The following is a 12015-nucleotide window of genomic DNA, read 5'->3' on the forward strand; positions in this document are numbered from 1 at the left end:
GGTTGAATATTGATATGCGATTAAAATGCAATTAATCGAGATTAATTAATCACAAAGCCCAGCTCTAATTAAAACCAGGACATATTCTTCCATGAATTGATCTTTTTAATTGTTGTTCTGTGTATATAAATACGTATATGTTTCAGCAAATCTCTAAGTTGCACCAACCTTGTTCTTGTGAAGCAGTGTGTTCATGCTTAATGATCTAGCTATGTGTCATTTCAGGTAGTGATTATCCAGTTGAGGGAAACAGAATCCTGCAACAGACCAGAAGTCTCTTTTACTTTATCTGCTTTCTCTATTAGCAGATAAAGCTAATAGAGTAGTATTTTGTATAACGTGTTTTTAGGACTTGGAAGTTGAAACCTTCTGAAAAACAGAAAAAAGTACAAATAGCAACACAATGTGACCTTGTACAGATATTCATTTAAAGATGGAGTGCCACAATCCCCCCCCCCCCCCCCCCCCCCCCCAAACATGATCATCAGGTATTATAATATAAGGAGGAATAACTTTTTCCAAAAAGTGTACAGTATTTGTTAAAATCATGCTTTTATGTGGACACCTGAACTGAAGACCCACAGCTGATAAAGGGGGAGGGGAGGGGCTGATAGTTTGATGTCACTATATTACTGTTTATTTCATTGGCCCGTTTGACTGTCACAGGTTCAGCCTCCAGGAAGAAACCCTAAATACAAAGCTAATACACCATTGCACATAAAAACGGCTCCAGGGTGTCTAATGAATTACTGTCACCTCATAGACACATGGAAAAATACAAAGATTGTGGCACTCCATCTTTAACGAGATGTACGTATATAGGGCTCAAGAGGTTCCCAAAATGTAAAAAAAATAGCCTACATTTTAAAGTTGTTTTAAACTGATAGTGATTCTATTAATAGCTTATTTTGTTGGGGACCTCATCAACCTTCAAGAACCTTGGGGGGTCCCACCTTGAGAAACACTTCTCACTTCTCACACATTTCACAGCTTGTGCCTGTATACATGAGTGAAATAAACCCTCTTGATAGCTTATTTAAGTGCCAGTGACTCCCTTTGTTTTTTGTTTTGCCCAGGGACTTAGACCACTTCTGGCCCATGGCAATAACCAAAAGATATACTGCATGACTACTTTTAAAGACACTGCTTCATAAGGCTGCTACTATTGATCATTTTCTTGCCGATGATTGTCTTGATAATTACCGTATTCTATCGATAATGGGTTTTTTGTATTATTATTTATTTTACAAATATAATAAGTGAGTGTATAGGCCTATATGAATAATATATAACATATTTCAGGTCACTGGAATTAACATATTCCAGGTCACTGATCAATTGAAGCAAAGTAGCCTATAACATTTCCACTTATAACACACAATCCACATTTTAGTTTATGCATTACTAGAGTAATGATTCATAGATGGGGGGAAAATAGTTATTATTAATTTATTAGAATCTTTTCAAATCTATTCCAAACATTTCCCATATTTTCAAGAGTTCAAAAAAATTCTGGGGACCCCCTGGAGCTCCCTCCCTGCTTGGTTCGTATTCACCCTTGCTTTGCATTGATTAGTGGATTGGATGATTGTACTCTCCCACAGTAATAAGGAACAACACAATATTAGTGGCAATTTTTAACATTTCTTGAACTTTTAATGTTCACACTGCTGAATAGTTTCTAAAAGGTTTTTACGTATTTTGTTGTCTGTCTGTCTGTTAGGCAGATAAATGTAAAAACTGGCCAATTCTTCCCTTTACTTCAGTAATACTAATGGCCTTTCCACATCACTGCTGTGGCAATGCAGAGACAATATAGGCTAATAGCATTGATGATCGTGACAAAACAAATCAATAAGTAGGAAATGTCATCCAATAAGTAAATCACTTTCAGTTGTTGTGATGATGCTACCTCTTCTCTCCCCCTGTCTGTGTATGAAGATGTTTACCCTGAACATGAGGAGAGGAGCTCCAGTCTGGTCCAGGAGGAACCAGCACCTCCACAGATTAAAAAGGAACCTGTCACTCTACCATGTCAGAATGCCTTCATTGTTGTCCCCCATATCCCAACACGTGAGTGTGAATTTCTTATCCGTTAGAGCCTAACATTACTGGAATAGTCTTCCTAACGAATTAAAACATTTTGACTGTCGAAGACGTAAATTTACCATCACTTCAAGTTTTCACTCATTCAATTAAATGCAGTGACATTTGTAATGTCATTGTGAAAACAACACAACATAAATCAAAACGGGTCGTTACATTCCGCAATTGGTGTTTGTGAAGGTGACATTAGTAGTGTCATGGACCGACTCATGCGAGACTGGCATCATGAACTGACTCGGGTAGATTGGACGTCATACACACCATGTTTGGGCGTACTGTAGATGTTGTGGGAACTCTATGTAAGGATATGTCATGACAACTTCAGGGTGACCCAAGCGGACATAGGGTTTATATACTGTAAGTGGGATATTTTTGAGTGGTGTAAACCACTCCTACAACTGGCTTTTGTGTGCATAAAAAATGACCGTGGTTGCTATGTTCAAAATAATTTCTGACGTAATTAAATCACACCCGGGTGAACTGGATGACCGTAGCAACCGTGGTCATTTTCTCTGCGCAAAAAAAGCCAGTTGTGAAATCACATCCAGGTGTGATACATACATTTATCAAAAATGATAGCTTTTTTTACTTAACATATTTTGTGTGATTTCATTACGTCAGACATTACGTCAGACCACAGCTGATCATGCTATATAAAACCTTACACCACTCAGTTCACACGGGTGTGATTTTTTTTATTTAATAGTAGTTCCACCACGGAACCACCACTAGAGCTTGATACTACAGCGGATCTTGTAAGGTCATGGTCATCTATCTAATGGAGCTTACATAGATGCTTGAGGCTATTTTCTCAGAAGTGTTGCTTGTAGATGATGGCGTCATGTGGCATTCAATTCGATAGCAAAATATTGTGACGTGTCATGTGGCACTCAAGTGAGTCGGTCTATGATGGTCCTGAAGCCTAAGTCGTCATCCCCTGATCAACTTGTTCATCTCATCTCTTGTTCATTTGAAGTGAACAACATAGACACATCAATATCAATTGCTAACTAGAAATGCACTCTGTTGAGCTGCCAACTGGCACATTGAACACAAGTAGGCCATACATGGCCTACTTGCGTGCCATGAGGTGTGCTCACCACTGCTGTCAACTGTGTCAAGTGTCATCAAGTAGTAACATAAAATCACACCAGTGTGAAGTGAGGGGCGCTAATATATTAAAGTCTAACTAATGTTGCTATGATTAGGTGATGTAATAGTGATGTAAAACAAACGGTGACAAAACAAACATTAAATTATCTTTATTGTTAATGGCATTTAATGTTTGTGTTATGGACAAGATGATGTAAATTTTCATTGTCAATGGCGTTTTTAAAACAAATATTGAACTAAAAACAAACATTAAACCTGTATATAGGAGGGGCTAGCGCCCCTCAAAAACTATAGACATGGCTCCCACTAGAGTCTGCTGCTCTCTAAAGCTCTCTGCTGTTGTCTAGGTTTGAAATACAGCAGTGGTCAGTGGTCCCTCATTCCCCGGTGGAGTACACTGACACATATATTGACCTTATACCAATTTTGAAACATACTTTAGTTATGATGTCGAGAACAGTGGTTTCTCATTGGCTGGTGGAATGTACCGACATACATACATACTTGGTCCCTGATTGGCCGAGTGACGCCACCAACATACGCAGCCGATAACAGTACTTGCGCGCTCTGCTTGTGCAAGTAACAACATACAGTAGCTATCATAACTATTGAAACTAGAAAGTGTGGTTGAACAGACAATGTACAGTATGATGATGTATTGACCTACATGATGTCACAATGACCCTAAAAGGTTTTACGACATAAAAAAGGCGGGCAAATTACTATAGTATTACCATAGTCTGGTTGCAACCACACTAAATATCACACCAATATTTGGAGTTATGATAAAGTAACGAAACAAGCCAAACATCGAAGGTGAACCATCCAAGTTGGTGGTGCTCAGCGTGTTGAGGGGCTTGTGGACCTCTGTGTGTGGCATAAGACTAGGGCCCCCAGGATATTATGTGTACCCCAGCTGTCTGTGCTAGAAGCCATTCAGAGCAGGGAGATCCGACAAGTGGTGGAGAAGCAAGAGGGGAAAACGACTATTGAGGGAATTACAGTGGATGGCCCACGGCCACCGGCACCAGAACCACCTAACCCCTCTGCCAAGTGTCCCATCTACCGATGGAATCTACAGCACAGATATGACTACACTGATGTCTTGCTGCTGCGCCAGTTCATCAGGTCAGATGGAGGCATGTTGCCCAAGAGAATCACTGGCCTTTGTGCAGAGGAACATTCCAAGGTCGCCATCTGCTTCCTGCCCATAAGCCCAAACTGCCAGAGGGACACATCCCCAAGCCCAAACCAAAGCTCAACAGATACATGACCCGCTGGTCCATCGACACGGTGAAGCCAATCTATGAGAGGTCTGAAGTGGTATAAGAAGAGAATGCCTATTAGCCACCCAGCACTTATATAATGTGCGCTATAGCATCAAGCACATCAAATTCAACCACTGATGGCCATAATGCCTCTCCTTATCAAGGTAGAAGATGGACAAAACAGAGTGGGACCAGAATGCAACGTGGACAGTCCTACACAGAGCCTAAACCCGTACAGAAAATATTCCATGTTCAAGCTTTGCTTGACACGTTGTGAGCAACACCGTTGTATATAAATTAAGCTTTATTTCCCCAGAAAACAAACAGACTATACTGGTTGGTTTAATACCAACCTAAGTAGGTCCCTAGGTTGTACAATCAGGGTTGGTGAGGTGACAATGTAATCATAACGAAAGATGAGGTTTCATTCTCAATAAAACATCTCTCCCCAACTCAGCCACTGCAAGCTGCACTGCCTGCAGGCCTGTATGAAAAATAGTTCCACGAGGAACTCTTCGTCGTTGGCCATGCCCGTGCTGCTTTCTCCATTTTTGTTTAGTGTGGTGGTTTGGTTATCCGCATCAATCAATCTCACGTGTGAGTGACTGAGAGGGGAGGCGGGGTCGGTGTCTATACTGTGTAGCAGGCAGCTGGCTGTACTTAGCTGCCTGACGGACTGCTGCTGTCTCCCGCCATGCAAGTTTACAGTAAAACAGCTGGTGGTGTGAATAATAAACCAACGACCATTTACAATTAATAATACTATTACTATTATTAGAATTAGCCTATTTTTTTGTTGATCAAATCAAGCCATTAAAAAAAAGAAAAAAATGTGGAAATGAGAGAAAGAAATGCAAAGAAAAAATGTGAGGAAAAAAAGCGAGAAAAAAATGCGAGAAAAAATGTGAGGAAAAAATGAGCTTTTTTCTCTTTTTTTTCTTCTCTTTTTTTCTCCCTCGTTCTGTGACCAACACCACCACCCACTGCCCTCGCTCCCCTCCCTCCCCACGTCTTGCTTCGCTTGTCGCTTCTCACGAGAGCCTCGCTTCTCGCGAGAAGCCGTGCGGACGGTACGGTCACTGGTGTTGCTGACAGCCGACTCACAGCTTCTTCTGAATTAGCCTACTTTATCTTTGCCTTGAAAAAGACCGTAGGGCTATATCCATTTTGCGTTTTGCTGTTTTCCAAAACAAAACTGGAAGGATGAGGTTTACAGACATAACAATAGCCAACTTATTGTGTAAAAAACAAATGCTATAATTATTAGCATTACAAACTAAAAAGAAGTTGTCCTTTAAGACTCAGCTTCCTTGAAAAAAGAAAATGAACAAATATCGTATGTTACCTCATGTGTTAGTTAGATAAAAACATGCAATGGACAAAAAACAAACATTTAAAAGAAACTAACAGATTTCTTCCCCTCCTGTATGAGTCTTCTTGTGTCTTTTTAGATCACTCATTTGAACAAAGCCTTTGGCACAGACTGCACAAGTAAAGGGTTTTTCCCCTGTATGAGTCCTCATATGTGTTTTTAGATCACTCATTTGACCACAGCCTTTGCCACAAACTCTACAAGTAAAGGGTTTTTCCCCTGTATGAGTCCTCATGTGTGATTTTAGAGAACTCATTTGACTACAGCTTTTGCCACAGACTTTACAAGTAAATGGCCTTTCCCCTGTATGAGTCCTCATGTGTTCTTTTAAATGACCCATATGAACGCAACCTCTACCACAAACAGGACAAGTTAAAGGCTTTTCCCCTGTATGAGTCCTCATGTGTATTTCTAGATGACCCTTTTGACCACAACCTTTGCCACAAACTGTACACTTATAGGGCTTTTCACCTGTATGAGTTCTCATGTGTCGTTGTAGCTCATCCTTATGAACACAACCTTTGCCACACACTGTACAAGTTAAGGGTTTCTCCCCTGTATGAATCATCTTGTGCCTATTTAGATTTCCTGTACGATTAAAGATTTTGCCACAAAGTTTACAACTAAACTGTTTTTTCACCGTGTGACTACTCATGGAGAGAGTTTGTTTAGATGATTTCAGGGACATCTTGTTGATCAAAGACAACCTTTGTCCTTCCATATGTTGTGTCTTGTTGATTGTGTTTAAATCTGACTGATCTTCCCTGGTCTCCTCCCACTCATCACTGTCTTCAGTGATGTCAGATTCAGAACAGTTTGAATATAAGAGCTGGTTATCACTAGTTGGTTGTGATGTTCCACAGTCCTCTACATAAGCTTGTGATTTCACGTGTGTAGTTGATGTGCTGGCTACAGGCTCTACATTTATATCATCATCATCATCATCATCATCATCATCTTCACTTTTCCCTACTATTATTGTCAATATTGACCCATCTTCATCATCTTCTGGTCTCTGAAGCAGATCCTCCTGTTCTTCTTTAATCTGCATAACCTCTGGTTCCTCCTGGACCAGATTGGGGTTCCTCTCCTGTTGTTCAGGGGGAACCTCCTCTTTACACACAGGGAGGTGCATGGCGTCTAGGTAAAATATAGAAACCAGAGATTGATTTTAAAACATTTTGAAATTGTCAACTAGCCGATCTACATCGATATGTTGTGAGCCTGTAGATCGGCTATTTGAAATATAAAGAAATGTTTTTAAAAATAGTTTAAAAAAAATGGCAAAGAAGTTTAGGGCTACTGGGTAAGGCAGCACCCTAAGGCCTTTCCCACAGTGTGCTCGCCTGTGGGAAAAGCTTCACTGTGTCTTAACTCTATCTCTACCGCTAGCTGTTAGCATAAACCCCAGCTCCAGGGGCCAGCATACACGTTCACTTTAAGAAGACAGTGTTTGCCCCCCCCCCCCCCCCCCCCCCCACACACACACACACACACACACACACACACACACTCTTGTTACACACACCACCGCAGCATTGGAACAAGCACACACTCTTTACCTCTCGTCAGAAGCATGTACATGGCGCCAGGCACAAATTTAATCCGAAATGTGGATGGCAGAAAATCCACCAAGGACAGTGATCCTAGAATCTGAGTTATGACTGTTTGAAAATCCTCCTTTCAACTGCTTTGCACTGTGAATATATTTGCAATCCCATAGTTGGAACGGTGGGGCGTTGCTATGGGAACCAGACCAATGTTAAAGGCTTCCGTAGGCATCAACCTATAACCTATTATAGGCGTCTACGTTGGGGTACGTATACGGACTTGGGATATGACGCCACCTAGCGTCGACGTACGTATATATACGTACCTGGGAAGAAAAACAGTTATAAAAGTTATGTGGAAAGATCTTCACTACAAGGCACCTTACAGTTTACCTTTTTCATCTTTAAACAAACTGGATACAACCATACTATAATATTATATATTTCAGCCGGCGGCTGAGCATGACTGCGCGTCTAGGAACCGATATGCAGAAACCAAATTTAATTATTTGTATGGGTATCCGACTACCCGGTACCCACCATGTTATCGGTTCCTACTTGGAACAGACTTCCGGTACCCAATCATATGTCCGAGTGACCGAAATGTTGCAACAATACGTTTTGTAGGTGAAGACAGTGTGCATTTATCTGACGCACCAGTCCATCCGTAGCAAAAAATGCTTTTTACTCTTTAAAAACATTTAAACACATTTACAAATAAATGTCAAACTCTAATATCATATATCATGTTCATGACAATGAATGGTAGACTGTATCTTTGCATCTGCCCATGTGAACGCAGCATTTGCCTCTTTCATATATCATGATATCTTTTGCATAGTAATCATAGAGTGAAAAGTGGATAAGGTGATAGTACTACAATAGAACAGAAGAAAATTAAGAAAGAGCATGGAACTTACTGATTTCCATGTTTCCTTCAGGTTCCTGTTTAATAGAAACTGTGGTTGGTTCTGGGCAACTCATCTTCACCTGCAGGCTGGACGCCACACGCGGGTCTAGAATGAAGGAATAGAATAAGGACTTGTGACATGGGTTATAGATGAAGGCTGAATGTACAACACAGGGAACAGAAGAAGAAGAAAATAAGTGTTTTTCAAAGTGAAGGGAAAGGGAAGTGACCGGACATACAGTATATCCCCAATCTTCAAACAATGTTTAACTTGGATTATAACTATCTTTTACAGCTATAAATAGAAGTCCCATTGTCCATCTCAATATCACACCAGCTTTATTCATCACATAACACAATCACATCTGCCAAACAATGGGTATTATACTTAATTATTTTTCTGCCAGCTACGTATACATATTTGTATATTCAAACTGAACAGTTGGTGTGGTTCAGAGACTTGACAATGTAGGGCTCCACAGTAAGCTGGGTTGTAAAACAAAATGGCCCCTGGCAGCAATAAACTTGGTCATGCATGTGGCCCCAGAGGGCTCCTGAGTCCTGACACAAACCGTTGGGTTGTACAATGTGTCCACTGAACAGAGTTTGTGCCAATTGGTGCAGAGTGGATCATTGTGCCTTGCAAGTCTGGATGTTAGGTTTCTGGCGGCCGCCGTCATTCTGCCATCCACCGTCGGTTCACTCACCAGTCAATAAGCCTATCTCACAGAATTTCCCCGCCCCCCTAAATACGCCCCCTTTCGGGGTTAGTGGTGATAGCGTGACGTCACTCCACATATACATCCTACATGTTAACCGAGGTAATTTAAGAAGTCTACAACTTTTGTTTTCTCAAGGTAAGGTTTGTTCTATCTGTTCGACCTGATTTACCATCTTGTTTGCTTCATAATAATATTGGTCTGTCACATTTTTACATTAGAAAATGTACTTAGATTCTCCAGAGAAAAAAACGTGTAAATGCTCATGTTAAAGACACCACTATTTACCGGAAGTGGGCGTGGAAAGCGGGCTGTGAGATAGGCCTATTGTAATATAGGATATATTATGTACACCACTGTTTCCCATTTCCCAAACAGTGGGTTTTTTTCTAGCGATTTTCTTTTAGAAATAAAATAAATGTATAAATGTTAAACAAACAAACACCTCTGAGAAATTCCATAGGCTAAATTCAAAAAGAATAATTTAAGTACAGTAGTGAAAATAGACGTTCTACAAGCTTGCAATGCGACGCAAAGTAACACGCTGTGCACTTGTAGATCTGCTATTTTAACTAGTTTGGGTCCCAGGCAAACATCTACCTTTTGGTTCTCAACCTGAAAAGTTTGGGAACCACTGAGTACACTATTTTTGTATCTCACTAGCACAATGCCACACTGCTATTAGTGCTGTCTTTAAAGAGGCTCACTAACCAGATCACAGCCTTTTGCTAATATGTGGTAAAACTAAGACAGCGAGAGAACGTGATATTGTGTTATAAATGTTGGTAAGGGGACAGGACAGTCTTACAACAGAACAGAATGAAACACCAATAGATAGATCATGGAACTTACTGGTGTCCAGGTGGTCTTCAGGTTCCTCTTTAATAGAAACAGTCCTGGCTGGTTCTGGACAACTCGTCTTCACCTGCAGGCTGGACTCCACACACTAGCTGGTCTGGAATGAAGGAAGAAAAACAAAAATCTAAAACTTTTCAAAATAATTTCATTCATGAATTAAAAATCTAAGAAACTCCATCAATAAATGTTAATATATATATATATGAATATGTGAATGGACTCTTGTGGTTCTTTGGTATTTTAAAAGGTTCTTTAATCCTTATTTGAATTATTGAATGATGGGTATTTTGACAATGGAAATCATGAATCTGGTGCATATTATCTGGCGACCACTGATGGTCTGGATCATTGGTTCCCAACCTATTTATACTGAAGTACCACCTCAGAAAATATTTGGCTCTCCGAGTACCACCATAATAACTGATGTTAAAATGCAGTAGCGTATTCCTGCACTTTTTGTTCCATTCCTAAGCCAATAATGCTGCTGCTCTGACAAAACTCTGTCTATAAATCAATAATCAGCACAACTGATTATATTTCTAACTTGATTAATCCACTCAAATCTTCTATGAACGGCTAGGTGTGCTTCATGCTTATTTCAGCCAATTAGTGAACCTGTAGTAATATAAATTATTATTTCAGCCAATTAGTAAACCTGTAGTAATATAAATATTTCATTCCACTTTTTGGGCGCTGTGTAGGCTACCACCAGTGTCGAGTCAGCTAGGATTTACGTCTAGGTCTGTGTATGTACCACCATCATGGTGGTACACAGACCAGCCGTCTAATCCTGGCACCATGCAGAGAGGGGCTCTCAAGTACCACTGGGAACCTCTGGTCTGGATGACCAATGACTGTTCCATCGACATGGTCTCCAGTCCAAACAAAGGCTTGGTGTGTACTCTAGTCTAGAGAGTGAGACCTCGGGCTGCAGTGCAGTCTGATAGCTATTGCTAAGCTAACTTTAAAGCGGACCGTTATAATAACGGGATGTCGAATTATGAGCGGCAGCTGCGGACCCACTTTAAATCTAGTTAAATAAAGAGGGGGCGTGTGTGAACACAATCCTAGCTAGCCCTGATTCCATAGCTCTAATGCCTTCATGAAACAGCAGCAAGGGGCATTAGAGCTAACACAATCCCAGAAGCAATATCAAATAATCAAACAGCACATACCGAGTTCCATCGCTGGTACTACAAATCTGTTGTTGACTTTACAAATCCGAGCTACGTTTGGAACCTCAATATCTACGCTAAGCGTAGATATATTGCGGACAGATCCTAAAGAGCAGCAGCAGCTTTTCCGTGAGATCAAGGCTAGCAGCAATAGTCGTCTGCTCCGTTTCTTCTCTGAATTAACACCATGTTTATCTTTACAGTCGTGGCTGCAGCCTGTCAACAGACACGTTAAAACAAAGCACAAAGTTAAACGCGATAACACACGATTCTATATGTGACCGACGTACGTACTGCAAACTGAACACTCACAATAAAACCTAGCAAGCTGCACTATCAGTCTGTCTTGAGTGTCTTCACTCTTTATTCTTCACTGTTGAACGTTATTGTGCGGCATAGAGCCCCATCGTCTGCAGGTTATAGTAGAATAAATGTATATGGTATTTTTTATTGATTTTTTAAAATTACACAAAGTGAATTAATTTACTTCTTCATAGAAGAGTTTCAAGTGCGCTGTTGTGACATTTTCAACTCGCCAGAAGATGGCGCCAGATTATTATTATTAACTAATTTAGAGAACTAACAAGAAACGTCTGGCCGCCTACTCCAAATCAGTTTCACTGTCAATATCTCTGTACATATCTGTAAACTAAAGTAATTAATTGTAGACTAGCGCCCCTCAAAAATGTGTAAATTCTAAACAGGTAATCAAACAAAATGATGTCACCTGTTTCACTGACACCTATCAATATATGTGCAGATACGCAGCCAACATCTACACAAATAGCACTACTAGAATTAGTCAGCACATTACTGCATGCATACGTATAATGAATTAAATTAATTAATGTACTTTTTCAAACCCTGACAGAATGTGGAAGAGCCAATGGTGCTCAAATGGTTTCACCAGTAGACTAACCTATGAACTGCAGGTACAAATGAAA

General features: G+C 40.4%; 1 pseudogene across 1 annotated transcript; it reads left to right on the forward strand.

Moving 5' to 3' along the window:
• The first annotated feature begins 2040 nt into the window (after positions 1 to 2040).
• On the forward strand, positions 2041 to 4625 carry LOC306943050 (large ribosomal subunit protein mL66-like; annotated as a pseudogene). Its single transcript has 2 exons — positions 2041 to 2073; positions 4103 to 4625. The product of its transcript is annotated as a large ribosomal subunit protein mL66-like (transcript).
• Positions 4626 to 12015: the final 7390 nt, after the last annotated feature.

The sequence above is a fragment of the Electrona antarctica genome (genome assembly GCF_951216825.1).
Source record: "Electrona antarctica genome assembly, chromosome: 19".
NCBI classification, from domain to species: Eukaryota; Metazoa; Chordata; class Actinopteri; order Myctophiformes; family Myctophidae; genus Electrona; species Electrona antarctica.